This window comes from Eucalyptus grandis, chromosome 11 (assembly GCF_016545825.1).
Source record: "Eucalyptus grandis isolate ANBG69807.140 chromosome 11, ASM1654582v1, whole genome shotgun sequence".
Taxonomy (NCBI): Eukaryota; Viridiplantae; Streptophyta; class Magnoliopsida; order Myrtales; family Myrtaceae; genus Eucalyptus; species Eucalyptus grandis.
Genome location: NC_052622.1, coordinates 23,278,434 through 23,287,376, shown reverse-complemented (window position 1 = coordinate 23,287,376; position 8,943 = coordinate 23,278,434).

Here is an 8,943-nt window from a genome sequence, read left to right as displayed (position 1 = left end):
GGAGGAATCGTATAACAATCTCAACAATATTTGTGGTAGCGGATGGGTGGCACAAGGTTTTTTCTTTTGAAACAAACTTTATAGCTTAAATATAAACATGAGCTCTTAATATCTAATTTATTTATTTGATTGTCTTTAAAGAAAGTGAAGAACAAAAGAAATATTTGAAGCTAAGTAGTGAGAATGAGGAATCAGACATTAGGCCTTTTTTGTCAGCCAGTAATGAAGAAAGTAGAGAAGTACTATCTTTATTGTTTTTCCTTTTATTGTTGGCAACTTATAAATTTATATGCATGTATATATTTATATGTCTTTTGTGCCTGCACATTTGTTTATAAAAATTCCTTAAAATGGCATGGATCTATGCGGGTTTGTGAAGACTCCTTAAAATGGTATGTTTCCTAAGTGAAAATTCAGCACATAAATTGGTCCATGGTGCGGTGTAGCTAAATATGCATTAACCATGCTAAAATTTGGGCCGAGATAATTTAGGATGACTATGCAACAAAAAAAAAAAAAAAAAAATCAACTCCACCCGTTTTTTAAGCTCGGATTTTATGCGAGGGGAGCCTCAGATTGAATCACAAAAAAAACATATACATTCATGTCCTACAAGGGTCAAGTATAAGTGGGAACCCTAATGGAACAGGCCCGTCAATACCCTTAGACTAATTAAAGCGATGTGATACATGGATCGGCACATGAGTTATTGGATTTTTTAGGTATCTAACTAGATGAGTAAGATTGTTTTGGAAAAAGTTGAAGATTATTTATTCAATCCCCAAAGAGTGATTGAATTGTTAAGCTCTTGATTTAGATATGACAAATCCCGCATTTAGATCATAAGGTCGCATACGTAAAGAAACTTGGGTGCTACACATGTCATTCAATTGATGGAGCCTTACCTGATGTACATGGATATGGTGATTAGCAAACATTTGTAGTAATTAATTTGACTGAAAATGTCCGTATAACAATTTATTTGTTCCTCCTAGGTACATATTAACAGCATGCCTACTTATTAGCATTTCTAGATATGTATATGCCAGATCTTGCAGAAGCAAGCGCCTGTTCCTTTTCTTGCGCTACAGGAGGAGTTATTTGCATTTTATTATAAGATGTTATGGCTAAGTGAATGAAATAATCAAGCTAAATCGATAATTCAATATGGTTAATGTAATCAGGTTGTATTAAATGATGCCTCAAAATAAACAAAACCCATTCAGGGTAGTCTAATACTCAAAATCTGGCATTTAATGCTATAGGGTAATGAGCATTTAATTTTTGGATTGAATTTACCTAAGAGATAAGGATCAATTCATTTCCTAAAACCCATTTATATTTTAATAGGTACATCTATAAAATTGTTAATCCCTTGATTGTTATCCTGTTTATAGTATTTCTAATCACACATCATCCTATTTGACATATAAGTTGTCCGCCTAAATGGTATTGGTGCTAGCTAACATTCCTTAAGTTTGATTGGAATTCATTATTTTCCTTTTTTAGTATAAAAGCAGAATCCTCTACTAGTCTTAGGTAATTGTATATTGCGCAAAAGTGCATCATTTGTTTTTCTAAATTTCACTTGCCACAACTTATTTCAAGTTTCCTTTGTAATATTAACATACCTAAGGTTCAGTACTCAATGATTTTATGGGCTTTTTACATTTATGGAAAAATATATTTATTCTAATTGTGTTAGATTCTTTTTAGCTTTTACAAAAAAAAAATGGAAGGCTAATTAGCTCTTTTCATTACCAACCTAGGTTATCAAAATACAAGAGACTTGCAATGATGTACGCGTATCGGTCCAAGACAATAAATGGGCAAAATTATTTGGCTTTATTTCACCGTGTTGTTTCAAATATGCACCATTTTCTTCTCTTTAGACACCATCTTCTCTCTTTCAATTGACATACCACATATCTTTCGGCTTCTAATAAGCGTAAGCTCTCGAAGGGATCTTTGAAGCGGCAAACCCTATGATGCAAACTCTTCCTCCCTCTCCAAAAGAGAAATCGCAGGACGAATCTTCTCAACTTGTGCTGTCATCTCCTTCAACAGGTGCTCCTCCCCCAAAAATGAGTGAGGTAAGTCTCGATCAACCTTCGTGCTGGGTCATTGGCCATATATTTTGTGCTTCAACCACAAAGAAATGGATTTTTTTTCTAAGGCATTTTTTGCAATAGAAAAATCAAAAGTGATGAATGGTGAAAGATAAAGAATTCCAATGCTCTCTCGGGTTCTCTTTTGGTTTACATTGAGGTTAAGAGTTGAGTTGGTACAAATGATCTATCATCTAGATCTGTGCATTGATTTGACAAATTTTATATAGATTAGGACATCTGTCATGTTAAAATCTAATTTTCTTATCTAAGGCGTGCAGATCTAATTGTTTGTACACTTAGTGAAACTAACGAGTAATTGTTAGTTGAATTTTACCATGAAAAATGTCTAAACTATTCTAAATATTTTGTTGACAAAGAACGAATTACATTTATAATTATTTCAATATATATGTTAACATTTTTTTTTGTATCCAGATCTGTTTTATGGGTATACAGATTGTATATGTATGTGTACAAGAATATGATTTTTAAGGATGACAAAATTGAAATTGCCAATAGGTTTTTCTAATATGTATTGGAAGAATAGATAATATATTCGTGGCTGGAAGGTTTGGGTGTATTGCATTTTACATTGATCAATGCATAAATCGTTATTCGTTACACAATAAAACGAATGGTAGTTGTTTGAAATGGCAAAACCGTTATTAACTTTTATAAGTAATCATACCGTTAGTGCTATAACGGTAAACATCATCAATACGTACGGAACTCATTTCCCTTAATTGATATTCATACTATGCAGAGTTCGCCGCTATATTGTAAGTTGATAAGCAATAAATATTGTAGCTGAGACCAAAGAATTGATTGAGAACTTGCACATTCTTTAAGATCAATGATTAAGAAAATCTACCATCATTTGGCATCAAAGAATAATGTGTAGCTAAAGTATAACTATTTAGAGAATGAACAACTTTCCAAATCGAACAAGAGAAGAAGGTGATAAGCTTTTACATATAAAGTGAAATGAGTTTCCACCATTCCAATTCATTTGTTATGCTTTGAAACTGTGGCTCCTTCATATATTTTCCCTTTTCTTGTGCCTGTCATTCTGGAGATGTTGTTTCTCTTCATTTTATGCCACTGTTGTTATTTCTTGAATGAGTTATAGGTACTTGATATTCTCTTTCTCTCTCTTCTTCCTCTCGAAACCTAGAGGTTCCATGGAATCATTTTGGACAAAATCATGCTTTCCACATAATATGATTTGATATTCTTTTTCTTTCAGAATATGGCACTATATCTTTCTACTCATCTAGTCCTTTATCATTTTTACCGTATCTAATGAGTTTGAATTCTTGATAGAAGGAGCGGGTTCTTAAACTTTATCGAATGTGGTTGGTTTAGTGGTTTTACTTTTATTATTGAACTGTCAAGCATGAGTTGCTTAACATCTTGATAATAGTTTAACAAATGTTTGATTTCTTTGACATAATGAATATAGTTGAAGATCCTATTTCATGACATATATGTTTTACCACTTTGAACTGTTAGGCTGCTTTTAATGCTCAGTATAATCGTATATGTTTATTTATTTGCTTTACTCATGCTTTGTCTTTCTCTATCTTTCTCATCCGTGTAGGTCAATAGGTCACTCTCAGCTCCAGATAACGCTCCTATTTCAAAGGGATCGAATGAATCACGTGGTTCGGAAAAGCTTGACATTCCTAATCAAGGACCAAGAGATCAACTATATGCATCACTTAAGGCAGTAGTACATGTAAGTTAACTTTCTATTGAGTTTTTTAACATATAGATATTCAGTGCGAGTTTTATATTGTCCTTTGAAACTTTGTGATGTAGTCCATGACATTAACTCAATTATAAAATTATATAGAATGGTTTACATTAGTAACAATGATAGTGGATGTAATGTAAATTAACTTTTTGTTAAGTCTTTTTGGATACAAGTAGTAGATGTAATTGTTTTGTGATATTTTGGGAGATAGACCACGACATAAACGCAATTTTACAATTATAGAGTGTGGTGTTTTCCAATTCACTTCTAAGAGGTTCAACACTTAGCTTTTGAATGCCAATATCTTCATGAAAAGATTGATAGAACACATGAGATAGAATGATCCACAAAATACACTGCAAGGCACTCAAAATTTCTTCATCTTGATTCTTGAAGCATATTTGATAAGCTTGATATAGTTGTGAAGGACACTCCAAAGCTTCATTTGTAAAAAGTTATAGCTACACAAGTTATGTATGAATAGAATACATATATTCCCAATTCTTTGATTTAGACAATAATTCAGAATTGTCCATGCCTTAATGATAAGATATACTAGCATTGATAATTTTTTATTGCAGAAAGTTGTATCTCAATTGAGAAGAAGTATTTTAGATCATTTGCTCAACAAGGATCCAATATCGTATCCATTATCTCAAGATAACATGGGGATAAATGTCTCAACCTTTAAGGTAATATTATTTCAATAATTTCTTTGTACATTGTTCGCATATGCATTCTTGAAGATTTGAAACAAACATTTCTTGAGTTCAAGTGCATGGTGATCAATAATCAATATATCATATTTTACTCATATTAATGCACACTTTTTATTTGTAAGAATTTGTAACCAATGCTCACAACAAATGACAAATGAGTATATCCTAAACACAGACAAATCCATCTTCATCGGAGAAAGCAAGAACTCGAGGCAAAAGCACATTAGTAGGGGAAGAGATAGTATCTTTCTTTCTCCCTCCGGATTGTCTAATTGGCACAGAATTGGACAAGGTGGTTGCTTGAACTTCTTCTTTATGTTTTTGCGTAAATGCATATAAATATCTCAATCTATATATCTAATTCTCTAACTATTTTCATTTTTATGATGCGATTATTATTTATTGATTGCAGAACATCCAACATCGGTCTTCATTTGAAGAGAGGCTGCAAGGTTGGCATATTGCATGCAGACAACGAGTAGATGGAAAATTAGACATGGTAATTATATATTAATAAAAATTCATTGTTACTGCTTTCCTTAATGCATTGATGATTAAAAAGAAGTAACGTGTATTTGATTAATTTATATGTTATCCAAAAGGATTAATAAAAAAGTTAGTTTTTACGTTATCGTGCATTTTATTATTGAGTGTATTGAAATCTTTTCACTACCTCTTATGAGTAATAGCTTTGCACACGACTATCTTGAAATTTCTGATGGTAATCAAGATATCTTCAATCTATTATCTTTGTAGAGCTATCGTCATGGACAATTAAAAAGATTGTTCCGCTCAACTGTCGAGGTTGTCCAGTATATAATGGAAGCAATGACAGATAAGAAGACGCCAGGGAGTAATTTTCTACAGGTGAGTTACAAAAACCCTAAATAAATAAAATGCAAAATAAAGTTATATTTACTTAATGCTTAGGGTGTGATTTCATTTGGGTGACAATTTAGGAGCAAGGTCTTGCCACTACAGCGAAAGGTTTTTTGAAGAGAACGAGATCTTCTGATAAGAAAGAAAAAATTCCTCCAACCAAGTCATTAAAGATCTCTAGTGCAAAGAAAATTACTCTCGAGCCTATTTCGGAGGAATTGGACAACAACCTAAAGAACATCTGCAGTAGCAGTTCGGAGGCAACAGGTTTTTCCTTCTGAAGCAAATCTTACGGCATAAATATAAACATGAGTTCCTTATATCTGCTTATTTATTTGATTGTCTTTATAGAAAGCGAAGATTGGAAGAAATATTTGAAGTTCAGCAGTGATACCGAGGATGATGCATTTAGCGGTAAAAAGACTCAGTGAAAGTATCCGACAGCCAACTCAAGCATCCATAGTTGAAGAGAAGAGCCTAAAATGACATCCACAAGTTCAGATGTTTCTTTTCGAAGATCTGATTTGATTTCATGTTAGAAATCCAAGAAAGCATACTGAGTTTATTTTCGTTCATTTCATCTGAATCGTTGGGCGATTTCGAAACTTTTGTCGTTTGAACTATGAAACCTCAAGCCTTTTCTTTTTTGGGTCGAACATCAAGGTTTGTTTGCCTGCCGGGAATGGAGAAAGTGGAATGGTACTCGAGCCTTTATTTTCTTTACTTTTGTTACTGGCGACTTTTAATAGGTATTGAGAATAATTATCAGGCATGGTAATCAACGCAGGAGGCGGTGAATCTGACTAAAAATGAATTTATATGATTTCAATATAGTGATATTATAACCGAAGGGTATAAAAGGTTCATGTTTTGCAGAAGCTTTCCAGCAACACTCGATTTTTCGAAACTGAATGACTCGATTGCTGGATATTGTGCCTTTTAACCATCCGACCTTTAGGATGTCAAGAAATTGTGATTTTCTTGGATCAAGCGATAAATTCACTGGGATGTAGTCACAAGCTTTTTGGGTACCTTCAGGAACGTATCGATAGAGTTTTAACAAGATATTGCAACTTTTCACATCAACTGTTCGTTGGCCCCGATTTGAGGGTAGCAGCGATCCCAACACTTTTATTGAAAATCAGAGTGCATTTTAATGAAGTTCAATTCACGAGCATTTGCAATGATTTAAGGACATTTTTCAATTATTCTCCATTTTTAAGCTCATAGCCTTCACAATAGCTTTATCAATGTCACTTACCAGATAAACGCTCGTTCAAGAAGACTATCTAAGTTTCCAAGAAATGATCAATTTAAACTCTCTAATTGTTTATGCTGGATCAGCATACGAGAATAGGTAGATACAAAGGTTGTGACAAGAAATGCTCATTGTTTGTTAATTATGACATGAGAGATCTCTAGCTTTGCAGCCCGAACATAAAACCGTGCTCACGGTACAGTGCTGCTGGACGTTGAGAAGCCTCGAGGGTTGTTGGTGGCTGAAGTGTTTGAATGCTTTGGTAGGTGTCAATCTCTTGCATTTCATCCATCCAAAAGTCATTGCTCGGTTCCGATGCGCGTGAGGCGTCGGAGGAACATTGCAATGCATATATAAGTTTATCAGCAATGCTAAAAGCAAGATGGGAACACAGATTCCTTTATCTAATCCTTCTATGTCCTCTTGAAGAACTTGTTTTTAGGTGACTGCAAACTAGTTCCACGCGGACTTTCATATAAGAAAATCCGAATGTAACAAAGAAAGAAAATCTGCCTACATCAATTGAGAGGGACCTCAGCAAGTCCACGCTCCATAATGTCTATCATGTTGATGATGAATTGCGTTTCAATATAAATAAAGGATGAAAATCTTCTATTTATTTTAGTTGACTTAAGGGTCAAATTTTTGTTGGAGATTTTCTATTAGGAAAGTGACACCAGGGGTTGAAAATTATTCAAATCGCCACCCATTGTCCTCATTCTCTAACTAAATCAACTTTCCATGAGCAGATGAGTATGTCCAATTGTTATGTAGAAAATCTGCATCTGTATGTAAGAAAAGAGAGAAGAAAAGGCTAAGAAAAGAGAGAAGAAGGCCCCTTTGGAACTGCTCATCAAGTTCTTAAGAAAGCATAAAATACAGTAAGAGAGCTTCAGAATCAAGACTAGACGACACAGCTTTTGCCGATACAGCAATGAGGTGCCCACATGGCTTTCTCTGGAGAAGAACAGGACTTCATGTCTGCTTATTCAATCCGTAGTCGGATAGCATGAGGACAACCTGATGCATTTGAAGATGCAAATCAGAAAGTTCCTTAACACTTTGTTTTCATTCTACTAATTACTCGAGTGACGTCTTTTGGAAAATTATGTCCGTTCATGACAAAATCATCATTTGGACGAGAGATCTTTGTAAAGAGTAGTAATTATGATCTATAAAAATCCAAATGAAAGAGCGTAGAGTTCATATGGGTGGGTGAAACAGTGTTGTCTTTTTCTGTATCCTTCATTAGGTTGAAGAAAAATGCCATACTTTTTCCAAACTCTACCATACTTGTCAACTATGAAGCATAGGGGTAAGCTTGATCCGAATTGGGTCGATCTAGCACTTAACCCAGGGATCAACCCGTATAATATTGGTCCCTAGTTTTGGGATCAAGAACCGACCCTATTGAGCTTGGGTCCAGTTCCAAGGTCAACTCGAAACTAACCAATTATTTTTTGTTTCATTTTTGTATTCCTTGAAAGGACAAATGTATTATTGCAAATTACATATTAATTAAAAATACGACATTAAGTAACCAAACTATTAATATCATTACATATCAAATACAAATATAAGATAAGGTAACAAAAGAAATTTCACATTTGCAAAAAGTAACAAACCATAAAAACGAACACGTGAGGTGAGTGGCAAGGCAAGCGAACAGAGGTGAGCGAGGCCTAGGCAAGTGAAGAGGGTTTTTATTTTTTTATTTTGGCCGCATTAAAGCTTAATTTCTTTCTACTTTTTAATTTACACGGCAAATTGAATTGTGAAGAGAATGGAGTAGCAAAATCATATAATATATAATCTGTAATATATCTAATATCTAATAAATATATATTATATAATAAATATAATCTGTAATATATCTAATATCTAATAAATATATATTATATATCATAGATTATATATTAATAGGGTTGGTCCAGTTTGAACTAATCCTAAATTCTTATGACCTAAACTAACTCGCACAGTGCAGGGTCCAAAGATCCTAGGACCAAAGATTGACTCGATCCTGCTGGGAACCGAACTTGGCCAGGTTGGGCCGGTCCAAGGTCAATCCAAAGTGACCCTAGACTGATGCTTAGCCCTAGTGAAGCATGAACATGGTCAGATACTTCCAATGGCCTCCTCAGAATTGACATGATTCATATACGTTTCATAAGTGCAAGACGAATGCTAGCACTTGAGGTGAATCTTCTCTCCAGCCAGCCT